Raw genomic sequence first — 21,415 nt, 5'->3', positions numbered from 1 at the left:
AATGAGTAAGGTAAAAACACAGTATACTATAGTGATGGGCGACTTTAATGCAAAGGTAGGGAAGAAGCAGGCTGGAGACCAGGCAGTAGGAGATTATGGCATCGGTACTAGAAACGCCAGAGGAGAGCTACTAGTAGAATTCGCAGAACGCAATTATTTACGGATTTCGAAGCTATATTAATATCGCACATGAAATCGGAAAGAGCATGAAGAACATCAAGGGAGGATCCAGGTGGGCGATATATAACACTAACTACAATACATTGATTATTTAGAAAAATCTTGCACCACAGGGATTCAATCTTTGGAGGTGTAGGCAACACCGAGAAGCGGATATCTGAGCGGATAAGTAGAGCGACGCCACCGCCAATGCCATGTGCCCTGTCATTACGTATGGCAATAAAGCCGGGCGGAGTAAACTCAGAATCGTAAACGTTACTATGTAACCAAGACTCAGTAATGCCAACAATATGAGGGGAATAAGTTGCAACAAGGGACAATAGATGTGGAAGTTTCTTAACTATGCTACGAGCATTAACGTTTAGAACTACAAGGTGTTCCTGACGGTTATAACGAGGTCAGGGAGTGGATGAAGAGGCATTTGAGGACGTGGGGACAGAAGAACGAGGGCCACGGGATTGACCTGAAACTTTCACTAGTGTGTTTGAGGCGTCGTCCCAGTTGTAACGAACCTTGTCAATGAACGCGTGATCGTATTTTAACTTCACCACAGAGCCATCGTTGCGAAAGGGAAGTGATGCCTCCCAAATTCTTTTCCGAATGTGTCTCATTCGCGAAGAGAAGTCTTCTGTAATAAACACGTTTGAGCCTTTGAGTTTAGATGCATTTCTTAGGACAACAAATTTTACACCAAAGTTCGAAAGCTTCAGAATAATGGGTCGTGTGTAGCCAGTACGTAATTTACCAAGCCTGTGTACGCGCTCGATTTGAGGGCAGGCAATTTTCAGGCTATTAGTGAATACAGAAGTAATGCTGCACAACAGGGTGCTAGCGTTTTCATTCGGATGTTCTGAAATACCGTGTAGTATCAGATTATTACGCCTTGAACGATTTTCTAAGACATCGTTTTTTAAAACCACTTCGTTAATCTTAGAAGTTAAGCAATTTATTTCAGAACGGAATTCACTCACAGAATTATGCTCATTAGATTTGGGAGCCGGTTCTAATGCATTAACACGTGATTCTAAATCATCAAAACGGCAGGCGACCGTCTGTTGAAATGACTTGATTTCGGCAATATCATGAGCTAGCTCAGTTTGCCCCTCCAAAAGTTTAGATAACATTTCAGAGATAGATGGAGCGCCAGTGTCAACAGGTACGGAAGTAGAGGTTGTATGAGTAACCTCGTCGAGAGCATTGGAACCATCTGCGTTTCGGGTTACACGTCTATTACCAGAAGTATTGCCTTTACTGGTATTCACCGACTTATTCAAAGGCCCCAGATTTAGTTCCACATCACCACTCAGAACGAGACGACTTTTGCAATATAACACGTGGCATAAAAATACAAGTCTACGTGGGCAGGGCAGCAGCAACAGAAAGCGATCATCGGATCGAATGCATTCAGCATTGGAAAGGTAACATACCTGCATCAAAAGCAAGCAATGATTAAACATCGTGCTGTTGCTGCTGCACCTTAGCCCACTGAAGAGACGATCCTCGGGTAGTGGCTTTATACTTCTTGCGGTGAATGACGTCACGGTCCCGCAGTTGTCGATGAATGGCTGGTCAAGTAGAGGGTGGCCACGATCGTTGAATTGCGGCAGCTTGAAGGCTGATGCGCAGGCGCCGTTCCATAGCGGACTGATATGGCAGTCCCTTGGCAAACACTCGGTGACGTCCACGTGCCCAGCCAGAAATGACTGGGCAGAACCATGCGAACCGGTGTCAGAGCTCGTGACGTCCCAGAAGTTGAGATCAGTAAGACCAGCGAAACACTGCATGAAAAGCAAGCAACGATTAAACATCGTGCTGTTGCTGCTGCACCTTAGCCCACTGTGTTTGTACACGAATGAGTTGTACACGAATATGTACACGAATGAGTTGTCACAAGGGGCACTAGCGTCCTGGCAGCACAGCGGCTGTAAGTGGTACATCATGAGCGCAATGAAATAGAATTGCGAGACATCGTAGCCATGTGATTACGTAACATTCACTTTTTCGTGCGTGTGTGCGTAGTCTGTGGAAATAAGCTGATAGATCAATTGAGCCGCTCGCTGGCGTTGCGGCGTCAACACTGCTTCTCTACAAGTACAAACGAGACGGAAGGGCCCAATCGTCATAGCGAGCGCCTGTCAATCAAACTGACGCGGGAACACGAATGCAAGCTGGTTGATTCTTAGAAAACCACCGTTAAACTCGTGGCTCCCGAAATGCCCGTGTCACTGTCAAGCATTTCACGCGGTGGACGCTAAGCAGGAGCTTCTTTGGGTATTGTACCAGCACCTCCACCAAATATGAAGGAGATTCATTGGGCGTATTGCTTGTTGCTAAATAGACAAGCCACCAGCTAAAGTATAGTGCCTAGAAATATTACTGCCTAGTGTGCTGAGCGCGCGCATTCCGTACGAGGGAGGGTGGCCCCGCATGTGATGACCGCACTAAGATTCCACAAGCAGCGCTGCGTGTTGAGTGAGTGCATGAACGCGCGAAATTACTCTCGTCCTGTTGCTGCCGGAGCCTCATCACGTGTAAAATAAGTGTGTGACAGCTAGAATCTGTTTCGCTGTGAAATTCGACGTCGCCAGGTGTAGATTGCAACATTCTCAGATGTTAAAAGCTAAGTAGCAATGCAATAAAAGGAGGTGTTTTGGCAGCTTTGTCGAGGCAGTTATCTGTCGAACAAAAAAAAAAAGGTGTCTTGATCACTGCACCAACGAATCCAGCACGACTTCTTGAATGAAAAAGTAGGGTCAAGAGGGCAGACAGAAGGCTAACGCCGAAGTCTGTTGTGTGCTTGAGGCACTTTGAGAGCGACTGCTTTAACTTCCTTTTTTGATTGGGTTGAACGGCGTCGGGAAGAAAATCGCCGTTTAGGCGTGGTTTGAAATATCTAAAAAAAATCTAGAAAAAACTTAAATACCGCTTTATATTTCAGTTGCACACTGTTTATCTATTTTGACGTCGGACTCCTTCTGCAACAATGTATTGAGTATCATATGCGGCGATTGTCAGATTGTTCAATGACATGTTGTTATTTTTTTCACTCGAATCCAAGTAAAATGCAGGCTGTGAAATGATGGTTATTTGGTCTTGGGTGATAATTCTTGCTCTCAAGAACAGAACATATTTTTAAAATAACTCTGGAGGGTATACTCTCGAGGGTCTTCAAAATGAGTTTTGTGCGTATTGCAGCCATTTTGAGCACCTATCTATCTATCTATCTATCTATCTATCTATCTATCTATCTATCTATCTATCTATCTATCTATCTATCTATCTATCTATCTATATTTGTATCTATCTATCTTTCTATCTATTTTTCTATATTTTTATCTATCTATCTATCTATCTATCTATCAATAAAGGAAATCGCCTACGTCTGGGTGTTCTCACAATCATCATCTTAACCTAAAGTAAACCAAAATTAGTGTGGGTGGCTAAGTTGGTTTGGTGAATATGACTCACTGGCCCAAAAATAAATAATGTCACAATCCCGTCACGTACGTCATCAAACCCTTCTCGCCCCACCTCCTTTTTTAACACGTGAGCGTTAAGAAAAACCGACAATGCAAACTTTGACAATTGCCCGCGCTCAGCACACTTTCCAGTATAGTTCTAGACACTGTAGCCACAGTTCACGAGCTCGAGCCTCTGCTGCATGCTCGATGTCGCTGCCAGTGCGCCGCAGTGCTTCCTCTTTTTTTCAAATATAAAGAAGTTTGATGAGCTTCTACTGCGCTGAAGCCACACAGGAGCGGAAAATCTCCCAGCTCCTTCTGCCTTATTATATGACTCGTCTACTGAGTCTGTTTCCGAGTCTCAGTGTGGTATCAATCTCGATTTGATAACAACGCTACTGGACAGCTTTGCCTTGATTTGTAAGGCTTCAGTTATATGGCAATTATTACGTCACTTGCTTTAGTAAGACGTTTACGAATATGAAACTACCTAACATAAACTTATTCGCACATTTTGAAATTATCATGGCTTCTGAAGAGCCCTAATTAGCTTACTTCCAATGAACCCTTTACAAGTTAGCCATTTTTATATTAACATGGCCTCAAGTTTATGATGGTCTCAAGTTTACATGACTCTATTGGCGTTTTCTTAAGAAGATGTGGCTCAGATAGGTATTAGCATATCACTTGGTCTACTTAGCTTGGTGATATGTTGTCATGACTTAATTAGCTAGGTATACCACCCAGGCGATGGATAATCAACCTAGCATGAATGCTCGAGCAGGCTAGGAGACGATGAAGGGGACGATATAGAAAGAGTGCGCCAGTTGAGCAGCGCGCTAGAATGTACAAGCTGACCATAGTGAGTACGCACGTGGTTCGGGAATTGACAATGACCACGTTGTTTTAAGGCACTCGGCCCGAATTATACAGAGAGGCCAGGTTGTTCATTACTCTAAAGAATGCTCTTTGTAGGCACTAAAAGTTTGAAAAGGAGTTCAAACAGCGGGCGCCTCTAAAATATTGTTAGAAACGTTTTTGACAGCTTTCTTTTATACGTCATGTGGGCGACCTTCTACACTTCGTCACACAAAAAAATAATGATAGCAGATGCATGTGGCTTGAAGGCACCACGCGGCTTTGTCGTCCACCCTTGTAGTGGCTCCACCTATCATTCCAACCAAACGAATGCAGCGTTCACTGAGGGTTATTAACCTTTTTGAACCATTCGCTCGTTAAATATAGCCTCTGTGTATAGCTTGGAAGAATTCCTAGTTTCGCCAAACTAGGGTCATTCTTCATAGGGACGGCTATTGAAAACGCGTCTAATGTGAAGGACGCATGGAAGGTGCTAATCAGTGAGGCCGCAATTCCGGTCAATATTTCACTTTACCACTCTCAGAGCGCGACACCGCTGTTGCGTGGTAGAACATTGCCAGAGGAAAGTGTGACATATAAAAAGCGTGTTTGTAAAACCCCCAATGCGTGAGATTGATGCGCCGTGGATAGCATCTGTTTTTGCGTGCCGAACAGACGTGGGTTCGACGCCCGTTGAAGAATCTTATTTGCGAAGCAGCTTTTATTCGAGGCTGTCCCCGTTGTTCTCACACGCGACCGCTCTACCACTGCGCATGTGCGTCCACTTCCACTTTCTTTCCTCTCCTATACTCCGCCTCTCTGTCTTACGATTCAGTCACCCAGCTAAAGTTTAATTACTTGCTCAGCGCCCAGCCATTTTGAAAAGGTGGCTTCGTTCATACTTGTGAACATCGTCGATTAAAAAGCTAATACTTCACATACAAGGTGCAACATGAATGATGAAGGGTTAGGCAGTGTGTTTCTTTAGAAGAAATGCATACATGCGTAATAAAAAATTCTAATGTTTCTTACGAACGCTCAAATTTCAACACTATGCAAAAAAAGCGGCTGTTTTTTTACGTTCCGCAGAACATGCGAAACTATCACGAATAATCCCTCTGTCGACGACATGGGGCTGTCTCCTGGCAGTAGCTTTGGGTTTTGCACAAGCTCATGTTTTCCGATGGCATTACCATATGGCGTTCATATCTCCCGCAGCGCCTCCAGAAAAAAGATGTCTCTGAACGAAATTTGCAGCGAAAAATGCGTATACGCGACCAATTTGCTCTTCGCCGTGTGACTGAGCGCGTTTATTCGAACATTTGTGAGACTGAAATACGACACTGATGTTCTGGCGGAACTCATCCTATATTATTTCGTGATTAAAAAGAAAGAAACTGTTTAGGAGCGAACACAACCGAAAGAACACATGTCCAGGTCCCATGTTTATAAGAATGCAAGTAGTCTTTACAACTTTGTTGATGCAATTTCTATTAGTGGGATATGCAACCTTATTGACGATGTGCGTGGTATCACGAGAAATCCTAGCTCCTATGTGTCTTATTGAATGCTGCATACTTCCGCACCATTTCTGTGCAAAGCTGGTAACCTTCAATATTTATTGCAATGTACTGTATTGGATTTGAGTGTTTTGTGTACATCATGCCGTTATCAAGCACTGGGAATACATGACAGACCACGCCTGGCTTGAGAAAGTGTGGTGTACAATTATTCTAGAAATGTAGAAAAGAGTACCTAGTCAGCAGGACCCTTCAATTTATTTGTGCTTTCTTAGAGTTAAAAAAAACTGGGAGAGGCAAGAACTCCAAGGAACATGCTGGAGCAATAGAGTCTCAACAGGAATAGGTAGTATATGTAGAAATTTCAACACCTTGATTCTACTGACGCTGACAGGAACACAATAATAATAATAGCTGCTGCCTACCTCATCAAAATTTTTGTATGAGCGGCAAAATATTTCGTAATCGGTTTTTATTTGAAGGAATGAACAATATTCCTTCTATATATATTCCATATTCTGTGTTTTTGAAGATGTGTAAGGCAGTGCAAGAAAAAAGCGCATTTTTACGGCCAGCCAAACCTTCTGTGGAGAATCGTGCCCAGCCTTGAAGTATGCTATGCTTGCAAATTTTCCATTATAACACAAGATGATTGATAGATTGAGCAAATATATGCAGATAGAAGTGGTAGCTGTAATGACCTAATGTTTTGACCTTATAGAAACTAAATATGATGCATGGGCATATAAGAAAACATGATTTCAACTCCTGATTGAATTGAAATATAATCACTTCCTTGACATCAAAAGGTGTCGAATTCACGATATTTATATTACATTTTTTGAACCAGAAACGAATGAATTATTAGTGTGTCAGGTTTTAAAAGAATGTATGACAGCACTTCGAATGCTGTTCAGAAGCACGTTTGGAGGTAAATGAAGGTAAATATAGATTATATGTATAAGTAGTGTAAGACCAGATTTGCAAAGGTTCTAAAATGCTCACATAATTACTATGCGTGTCGCAACAGCGCTACATCAAGCCAAATCGAAATATTCTCAAAATTTTTAATGCGTCGCCACAGCAGAAGTTGAGATAATTAAAAGAAGAGTGTCTTGCGAAGCGATTGTTTTTACAACGCGCCAATTCCTTCAAATTCGAACTGCATCTACAGAAATGTTTTTAAAGATCTACTTATTGCAGGCAAGGGAGTGGCGAAATTGCCAGAGCGTTGAAAATTGTCCGGTATAAGGGAAAATATTCTATTGAGCTTTGTGTTCCTGGAGCATTTCCCAAGTCAGTTTATCGGCTATTCTCCAAAGTGTGGCTCCAGGAAAGCAATTCATCGTAAATGGCTTCTGGCAGACACGCGAAAACTTTGTTGCGACACCCTCCAGGGCTCGCACGAAGCCTTGTTCTAATTCGTCTGTTTGCTGAACGCAACCAGCTTGCACGTATTGGAACTAAAGGCTTTTCATAGTCACTTGCGCTAACCCGCTGCCTCTTCCATGCTGCTGTGTACGATACGAGTGGCTGCGTGACTGCTCTCTAACGATTGCCTAAGGGAAGTAACCTGTTTGGAGAAACTATTAGTGTGGGCTAGCAACTTACTTCTCCTACTCAACTCAAAGGAACTACTGCGAGCTTTAAATGCAGATCAATTGTTGCGGAACAGAAACTCGGGAACATGCAAGACATGAAATCTCGGGAACGAAAATCTCGGGAACATGCAAGACATGAAGACACGATTCAAAGTCTGGCAAATCACCAACAGCCTGGAAATGTATGAATGACTACGAGAAACCGAAGCACTTCTGCTAGTTATCGCATGTGCTCGAGGTAAGAAAATGTAACTCTCAGATGATTAAGTTCATCTTTTTTTGACACCTAATAGAAGATTAGGCTCAATGTCAACGCTTAATACTGTAATAGCAATGTTCCATAAATACGAATTTTTTGCAATTCATTTGAGACAATATTTTGCGAAGTCCTGATTCGCACTACCACGCTCGAGTTTTTATTAACACCATGAAAATGCGATCAAGTCTTTCATTCTTCAAACTCCCTTAATTGAATTTGTGAGTGCAGATTGTGACGCAGAAAGCGTGTTTTCAAAAGTGGATTAGTCTATATTTTTTCATTATATGCAGTCTCCCAAGCATGATTTTTGAGGCAAACAAACATTGTTTGGGAAGTGATTCGAAATTGCAATTTTTTATTAGTTGTGAACAAAGGCTTGTCAGTTAAACCGCACGACTATTTATGAACGCTCCTCCTGTACAGTTGATTATTTCGAAATCGCCTGTTGCAAGCATAAATTGCTTGCTTTTCTCACTGTGCGCGTTCTAGAGCACGGGGATATTCACAAAAGCATCGAGACCGTACTATAAAAACAAAAAACGAAACCTGCAAGACTTTTTTTTTTCAACAAGGTTCACAGAATGCGCGCGCAGTATTTCGCTCGCGAAGTGATGGGATTGCTGAAAAGATGCGTCCTCCTGTTGAAGGTTTAAATTTTCCAGCGACCAGCCTTGCATACTGTTGTCACGCGTCTAATCTTTTTTTTTACACTCTGTGGATGGCACTACATCCACGTCCCCGTTATTCAGTTACTCTCCTGTGAGAATACTACTTACGTTGTAGAATGAAATAAAAATTTGGCGACCCTTAAGCTTCGCCTTTAAGAGTTGAACGCGATAGCGAAATCTGGCTCTTAGTGCGCCCTTCAACCACAATGTGCCTACTTATTAGTATGTTTCGTTACACACAAACACACGCACACACACACGCACACACACACGCACACACACAAGCACACAGTATATTGTACCAGCGCGCGCGCAGTAATGGTACATACAGGTTTTTGATCTAAAGCAAGAGTCGCATGGCCTCCGAGATACATGTCACATGCTTGCCATCTCGGAGGCCTTAACGAGTCTCACAATATCTCACAGATGGCAGCACAATATCTAGCACTTGCTCTTTGCTTTATCATCGCCTCTAGAAAGGGGTGATATATTTTCCGCTAAATGAACATAGTTGTCTGTTCTTAGCGTTGTTTGAAACATCCTGTGTGTTTTTAGAAGCTGTGGCTAAACTATCTCGGTCTTTTTCGACGTAGTTCGAGGCCGCCCTATTGCGCCTACTAATCGCCGAATGGGGTCGTTTTTGTCGTGACACCTGTCAAGCAAACTGCGTTGAAGGGCCCTGAAACCCTTTTTCAAGTAACCATGAAATGAATTTTCTAGAAGAGCTCATTACCTCAAAAATTCAACGCCACAAACATTTTAAAAATCCGCTCAGTGCGAGTGCAGCTACATAGGTTTGTCGCATATGCTACAATTGCATTCTCTCTTCTCTCGTACTGACGAAAGCACTGGAAGCTAAGCAGGGAGGGGTGTCAGGAGCAAAGAAGCCACGTCATCTGCGCCTCGTGACCTTGAGCACTTCTTTTTTTTAATGCACGGCCCTTTCAATGTGATCGCGCGAGCACGCATGGACAACTAGCAGCCTCCCACGGCATTTCCGGTAACGAGTTTTTTCGCTCGTGGACAATTTTTCGCTCACAACCAACGGGACCGACGCTGATGGCGGAATTTCTGAGACACGAGCTGCCTAATGCTATCATATTTAAACTTTTGGAGAGTTGTTTTTGAGTGGTTGGAGAACACAAGCAAGCTCGCGAATGTTCGTGATGTGAAAGTTTTTGAAAGTGCGTAGGTGAAGGTTGTTGGTTTCGCTGACTTTAGTTGAGGTGACCTTGAGTGCAACACATTGTACTAAAGTATAGTTAACAACACTGTAACTAATACTGTCACATCACTGGTTTGAATATAAGAAAAACTACTACCTTCAAATACAGGGAACAAGCACCGGTAACCCGTATGCTCTGGCTTACACAAGTATATTCATGGCAACCCTGGAAACCAAATCCCTGTCTTGTTGTGAGAAGAAACTTCACACATACATTTGGAACATAGATGACATATTTAACATATTTTGACGGGGCGAGGTCTAGGCTTATAGGATAGCGTCCACCGAGAATCGGTAGCCGAACAACATATCTGAGTTGCCTCTGGCGCAAGCGCTTAACGCACAGGCGTCTTCTTCATCTTCGCAAAGGGCCACGCTTGCTCCTGTCGATGGTGCACCGTAACATCACTCCCCTGTGGTGGAAGCGCCGCCACGGCACATAGTACGGCGGCGACGAACGAGGAGGGTGATATGGTTTGAGTCTGGAAATGTGTACAACGTCTGTCTGGAGCGGGGGGTCGAATAGGCATTGTTTAGGGGTGCGATCTCGTAGCTCACGTCACTATGTTGCCGTAACACTTTGTAGGGACCATGGCAGTGTGATAGTAGCTTCTCTGATAAGCCGACTTGGTGGTTTGGTGTCCAGAGAAGTACCAGAGACCCCGGCGAGATGTGCACGCTTTGGTGGCGACTGTCATAGCGGTCTTTTTGGTGCGCTTGCGACAAGGGCAGCCGATCACGAGCAAGCTGACGGGCTGCATGGGCTCGAGAAACGACATCACTGGCGTACTCAGTAGACAAGGGGGCAGCCGAAGGAAGGAGCGTGTCAAACAGTAATGCTGGATGTCGGCCAAATAGCAAATAAAACGGCGAATAACTAGTTGTGTCGTGCCGTGAAGAATTATACGAGAATGTGACAAAACGGAGTGCTTTGTCCCAGTGACGGTGATCTGGCGAAACATACATTGACAGCATCTGCGTCAGCGTTCGGTTAAGACGCTCGGTCGTTCCATTTGTCTGTGGATGATAAGCGGTGGTAAGCTTGTGCTCAGTGTAGCAGGCGCGGAGAATATAATCTACAACACGTGAAAGAAAGTACCTTCCTCGATCAGTAAGCAGCTGCCGCGGAGCGCCGTAATGAAGAATGACTTCATACAAGAGAAAGTCAGCGACGTCAGTGGAACAGCTTGTCGGCAGTGCTTTAGTGATTGCCAATAGTATGGCGTAGTCTGTGGCGACTGCAACCCATTTATTTCCAGAGGTGGACGTAGGAAACGGGCCCAACAGGTCAAGGCCAACACGAAAGAATGGTTCCGTCGGTATGTCAATTGGCTGTAGGAGGCCAGACGGTAGCACAGAGGGGCGCTTGTGGTGTTGGCAGTAGTCGCAAGCAGTCACGTAGCGAACCACAGAACGATACAGTCCGGGCCAGGAAAAGCGACGTCGCACGCGATCGTAGGTACGAGAGACGCCTAGGTGACCGGCTGTAGGTACGTCATGTAGTTGTTCGAGAACGCTGGTACGCAGGTGATTGGGAAGCACGAGTAGTAATTCCGGGCCATCAGCGTTGAAGCTGCGATGGTACAGAATGTTGTCGTGCAGTTCGAACAGGGGAACGGAAGGGTCTGTTGGAGCAGAGGTCAGACGCTCTATGACGGAGAGTAACGACAGGTCACGTCGTTGTTCGGTGGAGATATCACCCAAAGCGTGGATGGAGAGAATGCAGGGGTCTGAATCAAGGTCTGCCATGTCGGGCGTTTCAACCGGATAACGTGACAAACAGTCTGCGTCTGTGTGCAGGCGTCCCGACTTGTAGTGGACCACGAACGATTATTCTTGCAGACAGAGCGCCCAGCGACCAAGACGTCCAGATGGGTCCTTTAGCGATGACAGCCAGCAAAGATCGTGATGGTCCATAACAACGAAAAAAGTTCGGCCATACAGGTAAGGCCTTAATTTCGCCACGGCCCACACTAAAGCTAGGCATTCACGCTCAGTGATGGAGAACTTCCGTTCGGCAGGTGAAAGAAGACGACTGGCGTAAGCAATCACGCGGTCCTTCCTGTGCTGTCGTTGGCCAAGGACCGCTCCAATTCCATGACGACTGGCATCGGTCCGAAGCTCTGTAGATGATGTAGGGTCATATGGGCCAGTATTGGTGGCTTAGTCAGCAGATGGATAAGAGCCGAAAAAGCGTCCGCTTGCTCTATACTCCAAGCGAAGGGAACGTCCTTCTTTAAGAGATCAGTAAGCGGTCGAGCGATGTCGGCAAAGTTGCGGACAAATCGACGAAAATAGGAACATAGCCCTACAAAACTTCGGACGTCCTTGGTTGAGCGTGGTTCAGTAAATTGTTGTACTGCTCGCACCTTTTTGGGATCTGGTTGAACACCATCAGCACTAACAAGGTAACCGAGTATGGTGATTTGGCGATGACCGAAATGGCATTTTGTAGATTTGAGCTGGAGAGCAGCTCTTCGAAAAACATTCAGAACGGCTGACAGACGTGTTATATGGTTGTCAAAGGTAGGTAAAAAGACGATGACATCGTCCAAGTAACATAAGCATATGAACTACTTATATCCTCAGAGAAGGAAGTCCATCATGCGCTCGAAAGTTGCCGGCGCATTACACAGTCCAAACGGCATGACTTTGAATCGGTAGAGGCCGTTGGGCGTAACAAAAGCGGTTTTTTCACGATCAATAGCGTCGACGGAAATTTGCCGATAGCCGGACCGAAGGTCGATAGACGAAAAGTATTGGGCACCATGGAGGCAATCGAGGGCATCATCAATCCGAGGCAAAGGGTAGACTTCTTTGTGGGTCACTTTGTGTAAATGACGATAGTCTACGCAAAAGCGCCAGCTGCCATCCTTCTTCTCAACGAGCTTGACTGGCGAGGCCCAGGGGCTGGATGAGGGTTCTATTACGTCTTTAGTAATCATTTTGTCCACTTCATTCTGAATTATTTGGCGTTCCTTGTGAGATACGCGATATGGACGCCGCTGTATAGAACTGGCATCACCAGTGTTGATCCGGTGAGTCACTGAAGTTGTTTGGCTGAGAGGGCGGTGGTCAAAGTCGAAAACGTCTCTATATGATTTTAGCAGACTACGGAGGCTGGCAGCTTGCACTGCTGTGAGGTCGGGAGCAATCACCTTGTTAATGTCATCTGCAGGGAGAATGTGAATTGCTGCCAAGACAGGGGGATGTAGTATCGGTGTCCAAAGTAGTAACGTTGCAGCTGTCAAGTGGAGATAGGGTGGCCGAAGACATGTCTTGCGGAATAACTTGAGTCAAGAGACTCACGTTGAGTAGTGATAGAACCCATGTATTATTAGCGACGGCGACAACAGTCTGAGCAAGGGCGGCGTCTGGGGCCATCAGTACCTAGACTATAGGAGTGACGAAGTAGTCACCATCGGGCACATGACGTGAGCACGACAAAGTGACATATGTAGCAGCTTGCCGAGGCAAGCGAACGTGGTGACGAGAGCATAAACGAGGAGAATAGTCAGCTGGAAAATCGGCAAACTGCGGCAGTTCAAGCTGAAGAGCACCAGTGGCACAATCAGTGAGCGCAGAAAGACGTGACAGGAAGTCCAAACCAAGTATTAGGTCATGAGGACACATTTCAATGACGGCAAACTGAAGTAATTTAGGATGATCCGCAATGGACACACGGGCCGTGCACATCCTTTGAACGTCAGGGGTCCTCCCATCAGCGACACGAAGTTTGTGGGAAGCGGCGGGCGTGAGCACTTCATGTAGGCGTCGGCGAAGGTTCGCGCTCATTACAGAAATGTGCGCTCCAGTATCTATAAGGGCAGAAATAGCCACACCGTCAACGTCAACGTTTAACAAATTTTGTCTCGTCGGAAGCGTCAAAAGAGGATTTGTGGAGGGAGTCGCAAGTGCAGCGTCACCTCCGGGAGCTTCACCATTTAGTTTTCCGAGTAGGCAGGAGCGGGGTTGAATCGAGCAGATTCAACCCCGCTCGTTCAAACCCTCAGAGCAGATCGAGCAGCCGCCTTTGGACGACTGTCTAACTGATTATTCTGCACACTGCAGGGGTGAGAACGACAGCGATTACCTGGCTCATCATATCTACGGTGAACAAGGGCCGTCAAGTGGCAACGCGCCGACGCATCACTACCTGGGTTCTTGCACCTAACGACTACTCAGACCACGTGATGTCGGCTACAGCACCACGGAGAGCATGGTGACGCCCTCTTCGACTATATAAGCAAGCGAGCACCGACTGTCACCACTCAGAGCAGATCGTGCAGCCGCCTTTGGACGACTGTCTAACTGATTATTCTGCACACTGCAGGTGGGACTTCTTTTTTTCACTGGTGCGAGCAAGCACAATTCTCCTATTTGCGGCTCCCGATTTGCTCTGAACCTGAATCACCTTATGTAACCACCCTTTTTGATGCTATTGAACCAATTTTAAACGAAGTGTGTACAAGACGACAGATTGAAAAAAAAAACTTGATGCCCTGACAGATTTCGCCAAAGCTTTGAGCGAAAAAGCGTCCAATACTGTAAAAGATTTGGGAAAGGTACTGCTTGAGATGACTATTAAGTTCCTTGATGCTCTTTCTGATATCAAGACTCATGTGGAAAAAGTCAATCCCTTGAACAACGCTATAAAGGCTGAATTTGCATCTCTCAGGGCATCTGTAAACTTTACAAGTGAGAGTTTCGATGAACTGAAAACAGAAATAAAATCGCTGCGCAAAGACCTCAATGATGCAAAAAACCGTAACCTCGAGTTCCAGAAAGAAAACGCGCAAATTAAGAAAGAGCTTTGTGACACAAGAAAACAGCTGATTGACCTGCAGCAATATTTGAGGCGCAAAAATATTGAATTGAAAGGTATTCCTTTTGCCGAGAACGAAGACCTAGAAAAAGTTGTGGAAAAGATTGCTGACTGCTTGCGCGTTGAGCCGACCAGTCAAGATTGGACGTAGTGCACAGAGTACGAACAAAGACAAACAATGTACCAAATATCGTAGTAAAGTTTGTGTCGCGGTCTAAGCGTGATAAGGTCCTAAAATCGGCAAGAAAGAACTGGCTGAACACAGCGATGCTTGGTTTCAAGCCAAATGTACCCGTGTTCGTGAACGAACACTTGTGTCTCGAGAATAAAGTTTTGCTAAGTAAGACCATACAGAGGAAAAAAGACAAAAACTGGAGAGCTGCACCTGGGTTTTTGAAGGAAAGGTATTGGCAAGGAAATCGGAGAACTCGAAGGTCATTCACATCTCCTGTGAAGATGACCTCGCGAAACTAGTATAGGTACTTCTGCGCATAGACCACCGGAAGCGCCTTTTGTTATAAAATGGCAGTCACGATACCTCAAGTAGATCAACTACTCAGCGATACGTGTACTAATATCTTCCACTGCAATATCCGCATTATAAAAAAAACGTGAACTTGCTTCTCGCTTTTCTATCAAAACATGTCCACACTTTTGATGTACTAGCGATTACGGAAACGTGGTTAAAGAAGGGTGAGACAGTGCATGTTCCTGGATATGTAACCCTATCGCATCAGCATGATTCCTGTTCGCGTGGCGGCGGCGTCGCATTTTTAATGAAGAGTGGCTACGCTTTTACGGAGCTATCATCACTGAATTGCAGCTCCGCTGATATTGACGCTCTTTTTGTTAGACTACACTCTTTTGATATAATCGGCGTCGTTTATCGATCCCCGAATTCAAACATTGACCAATTTTTAGACAAGATGGAAGAAACTTTTTTTAATCTGTCGGCGAATTGTAGCAACCCGGTTGTAATCGTTGGAGACATGAATATTGACACCCATAATTCTAAGTATACCAGTTACGCACAATTACCACAATTACTGAGCTCATTCAGTTTTCGTAACCTAATAAACATACCTACGAGGGCAATTAGTACATCAGCAAAAACAATTGACCATGTTTTGACGATCATAACATCTGGTATGAAGGCTGGCGTTTATGATGAAGCGATATCAGATCACCTTCCTGTTTTTGTTTCCATAAATGACACACGAAAAAGCAGCACACCACGTATCACAACAGAGGGCAAAATAGATTACAATTTACTACGAAGCATCATTCTCGCCATTGACCCTGACAGTCTATATAACGATGACGTCAATGTTGAACTTCAGAACCTAATAAAATTCCTTATCAGAGCCATTGGAAATAGCCGCTCAAACGTATCTGCACGCTCATATAAGACCCCGCTATGTCCTTGGATGACAGCAGAAATCCTTGACCTGCTGAAGACGAAAGATTTTTGGTACCATAAATGGAAGAAACATAGAAATAATAAATATTACCTTGGCCAGTTCAAAATTTTCAGGAATAAATCCGTGCTCCTTACGAGGCAGCGAAAGAAGGAATATTACTCTCGCCAAATAGAACAAGCTCAGGGTAAATCTAAAAAAACTTGGGAGATCGTAAACGAAGTTGTTGGCAATCAACCACGACAACGCGTGCTACCTGATTCTATCGATGCACAAACTCTAGATAACTTTAATCATTATTTCACTAAAATTGGTCCGACGTTAGCAATGCAGTTTTCTTCCTCCACTTCTCAATGTTTTTCGCCGTCTTTGCCGAATACGTTTGTGGTACACAACATTAGTCTCGACGAAATTCAAAACACTACTGCTAATTTAGCCACCAATAAAGCCAGCGGTATAGATGGGATCACAGCGCGGATAGCAAAAGACAATATTGACGTCTTAGGCCCTATCCTATGCCATATATATAACCACTCCTTGCGTACGTCAACATACCCATCCTGTCTGAAAACTGCTAAAGTAGTACCGGTGTACAAGGAGGGTGATCGCTCTGATCCCTCAAGTTATAGGCCTATATCTGTTTTAAGCATAATAAATAACATATTTGAAAGAATTCTAGCAAAACAGATGCGCGTCTTCCTAGAAAAATATCGTGTAATATGCGCCGAGCAACATGGATTTTGGGGCGCACAATTCCACCGCCACTGCTGTACTATCTGTATCACAAAAAATTAACGAAGCATTAAATAATAACCTCCTTGTAGCAGTAGTTTTTCTTGATTTAAAGAAAGCATTTGATACAGTTGACCAAGATATATTTATAATGAAATTAAGACACTACGGTTTACATGGCAAAATTTTTGACTTATGTTCTAGTTACATGAGCAAACGTCCACAAATGGTGATTATGCATAATCTCACTTCCTCCCTGTTAAATATACACACAGGGGTACCACAAGGCTCCGTACTTGGACCCTTACTGTTCTCACTGTACGTAAACGACCTACCGAACATATTGACATCGGCGGAGATGCTAATGTACGCTGATGATACAGCCGTTATTGTTACTGCAGACAATATAAGGGATCTCGAGCATAAAAGTAATGTAGAACTAAAAAATTTTTGTCAGTGGTTTATAGCGAATAAACTAACACTGAATGCAAAGAAAACTAAATACACTATTTTCCACTCCCGTTATCGAGATATAAGCAATGAGTCCATTTGCATTACAATAAATAACTGCGTGCTTGAGAAGACGATCGAATTCAAATATCTGGGTGTAATTCTCGATAGCCAGCTAAACTGGCAAAGTCACATTAACTTTGTATGCGCTAAACTGGGATCTGGATGCAGTACATTATTAACCGCTATAAATTATTTCAAAAGTAGTATTCTCCGAATTCTCTATTTCACATTTTTTTTTTCAATGTCACCTCACATATTGCATAGATTCATGGGGATGGACTTTTAAAACATATCTAGAACCCTTACGTATACTACAAAAGCGAGCACTTCGAATAATAAACAATGCTAGATATGATCAACACAGCGCGCCATTGTTTCGTAATATGGAAATCATACCAATCGATAATTTACGACAGCCAAAAATTGCACTTACCGTCCATAATGTCATTTCTTATAACCTGCCCTTTCATATATCAGTATTTTCATCCTCTTGCCGCCTTACCAGACGTGCCACATTACATAATTTCAATCTTCCGCCTACTAACAATGTTTATGGCAAACGATTGCTACAATTTGCTGGAGTAAAGGTCTGGAATGATATAACATGCCAAATAAAAGAAAGCAAAAGTTTTGCCTGTGCTCTTAAAAAAATACTTTCTGCAGAAAAATGAACAGGTACACAAACACACACCTCGTTGTAATCTCCACTTTCGTTATGTATAGATTATATGTCTAACAAAATCATACTTGACATGGTATACGTACTTTTATGTATTTGATGTATTGTATACATACAATCCGTTGTTTCCATGGAACAATGCTACAAGATACTGCAAATGACTTATCACAATTATGTTTCCTTCTTATATTTTGTTTCGATTTTTTTTCTCTTTTTTCTTGTACGATTGAAGTGTACTTATAAAATATCTGCTTTGTTAACACAATCTGTTCCTTTAAATGCATATTTATTTAGACCCCCTACTAGCCAGTGGCTATGGGTCTAACCAGTGTTGTGTATTTTCATGTAATAAGAGAACTTGAAATAAAATAAAATGAAAAAAAATGGGGACGACGGCCTGCGAGTGTGCGGTGAGCGAGACGACTGGAGACGTCCTGGAGGCGAACGCGACTGTCGACTATGCGGTGACGGAGATCGGCTGTTGAACCTTCTGTAGTTGTTTGGCGGAGAAGGCTGCGCGGCAGATGCGAAGCGGGTGCTGTCCTGTTGGTAGTGAGATTGAGATGAAGTCCGAGGTGGCGAGGACCAGCGGTAATTGCAGTAACGAACGACATGACCGATACGGTGGCAATGAAAACAAATTGGTCGATTGTCGGTGGTTCTTCACGCAGCAGGGTCGCGAGATCGGGCCGTGAACTGCTGCTCGTGATAGGACGAGGGTGGACGCCATGAAGCTCGCTGCTGGCTGGCCAAAGCGCACACCGAGCGAATACCTATGCTGGCGAGTTCTTGGCGGACGATGGCTTGAACCATGTTAGCAGTGAGTGGGCTCATGTCACTTGCAGCGGTGTGAGCCGGAGCAGAGGCAATGGCTTCAAGTTTGCGCCGTACAATTCGGGTCACCTGATCCGAAGAATCTAGAGGTGGTGGCTGTGTTCTTGCACGGTCTTCGCAAGACGACGTTGCAGCTGTATTCGGAAGGCGGGTAAACACGCTGTTAATCCGCCGGCTCTTCGCTTGCTCAAAGCACCGACATTCTTTGATAATGGCGTTCACTGTAGAAAAATTTTTGCAGATGAGGGGGTTGAATGCGTCATCCGCAATCCCCTTAAGAATATGTTCGACATTGTCAGCCTCCGGCATCTCGGCATTGGCTTTGCGAAACAACGATAATACATCTTCTATGTAGGAGACGTAAGACTCGGTCGAGGTCTGCGCCCGAGACGCGAGCATTTTGTTCGCGGCCAATTTTCTTCCAATCTGCTTTCCGAACAGGTCCAACATTTTCTCCCTGCACACTGCCCAACTCCCAAGTTCTGTTTCATGGTTCTCATACCACGATTTGGCGGTTCCCCTAAGATAGAATAACAGGTTTGCCAGCATAAGAGTCGGGCCCCATCGGTATCGAGTACTCACACTTTCGTACTCTGCCAGCCAATCTTCAACGTCAACTTCATCTGGATCACCGGAACCGCTGAACGTGCCACGATCCCGTGGGGATTCGAGCCCGAAGGTTGTGGTCGCAGAAGGATATGTAGTTACCGCATCATCTCCGGCCGCAGGAACATCAGGAGCAGATGCAGACGCCGTACTCTCCGTCATCGTTGTGGAATGACCCTTCAAACGTCGGCCGCTGCGAAGTTCCGTTGCGAGGTGGTTGCCCAGCACTTCCAACAAATGTGACGGGGCGAGGTCTAGGCTTATAGGATAGCGTCCACCGAGAATCGGTAGCCGAACAAGATGTCTGAGTTGCCTCTCGCGCAAGCGCCTAACGCACAGGTGTCTTCTTCATCTTCGCAAAGTGGCCCGCTTGCTCCTGTCAATGATGCACCGTAAAAATATGAAGACGCAGGCGGGACACTGTACCTAAGTTCACTTCATTCCTAAAATCATTTCATACAACAAAGTTTACCTCCGACACCTCGGCTCAGCCCATCAACTTTTCACACAGGGCCTTATATCCTGAAACTTGCATACCAAAGACAACTTTGTATAAAAAACTATCTGACAAGCAACAATACCTAAATTATACAAGTCATCACGCGAAACACTGTAAACAGGGCGTTTTCAAGAGACAGGCAACAAGATTATATCGTATATGCATAAAAATGATCATTACGCAAACAAACCTACAGCTCTAAAAGCAACGCTATTAGACAAAAAACCCTAACACATCGCTTGACAAAGCCTATACCGATGCATTGGAACTAGACCGCAATGAAGCAGTCAAACCACGATTTCAAACTACAACGTCAACGCCCCTTCTGACTACTTTCAAGGGCACTTTCAAACATGAACAACATCCTGACAGAATACTATACAATTTTAACAATCAGCCAGAACCTTAAGAAAATCTTTGCCAGACCGCCCGGGGTCACCTACACGCGCGATTCCAACTTCAAAGACATGCTTGTTCGCGCGAAATTCCAAGTGAAGAATCAGACAATGTCGGGTCTCTGTGGCCACTCCAGAGGCTCAAGCTGTAAACATATAGAGCAGGCTATCAGCGTAAAAAGCAAAGCATCTTATTACACTCACAAGTTCACACCGAGCTTCACCTCCACTTCAAACAATCAACTATAATGTCTTCAGTGTGCCACCTGTAGTAGACAATACACAGGCGAAACCGGTCAGGCGAAACTGAACAGGCACAGTACAGGCACAAAACACAATTTACTAGAAGTAGCGGCCAGTCACTACAATAAACAAGACCACAATTGCGACCAAGCCCAGGTTTCCGTTCTACAAACAAACTTCCGGTCATAACGAGAACGAAAATATATGGAGTCATATTTCATATACAAATATATCTTGCTAGACCCATCAGGAATTATGTATCACATGTGCGCACGTGTGGTGCCAAATGTGCTGTGTTTATCCCACTTCCCTCTCTGCTCTCTATCTTTCATAACCCCTGTCTCACTTCCGTGCGCAGGATAGCAAACCGGCTACCTATAGGCTGGTTAACCTCCCTGTCATTCTTTTCCTCTTATTCTCCATGGAGCACATAAAAATTTGGGCTTACAGAAAGCCATCGCATATTTGTGGCAATAGTTATAGACATAAGGTACGTGCAATCTTGAAACACACAATACCAATAAAAAATAGAATTGTTCATCGCCTGCATATCATAATTATTTTTCTGTTTCAATTTTTCTATGAATTACAGATACCATTTAGTCTGTATATTATTACGTTATTTTTATTTTCCAGAACATTCAAACCACTGCCTCCTTTCTTCTTGCCCCAATTATTAAACCACTTCTATCGCGCATCGTCAAAGTCACTGCCTATCGATAAAGTTTTCTGAGGCTATTTTTGTCCATTTACATCCACTTCCCACTTTCTCTCGCCTACCTTCCCTTTCTTTTTTCTTTCCTTCGTTTTCATTTTTCTACATTTTGCTAATTTTTTTTGTAATCTTAATTTTTTCTTTTCTTAGCCAACATGCCGCCAAATTTTTGAGGCGATTCCAC

Source organism: Rhipicephalus microplus, chromosome 2 (assembly GCF_043290135.1).
Source record: "Rhipicephalus microplus isolate Deutch F79 chromosome 2, USDA_Rmic, whole genome shotgun sequence".
NCBI lineage: Eukaryota > Metazoa > Arthropoda > Arachnida > Ixodida > Ixodidae > Rhipicephalus > Rhipicephalus microplus.
The sequence above is the reverse complement of the archived record's forward strand: the minus strand, read 5'-3'. Positions refer to the sequence as shown.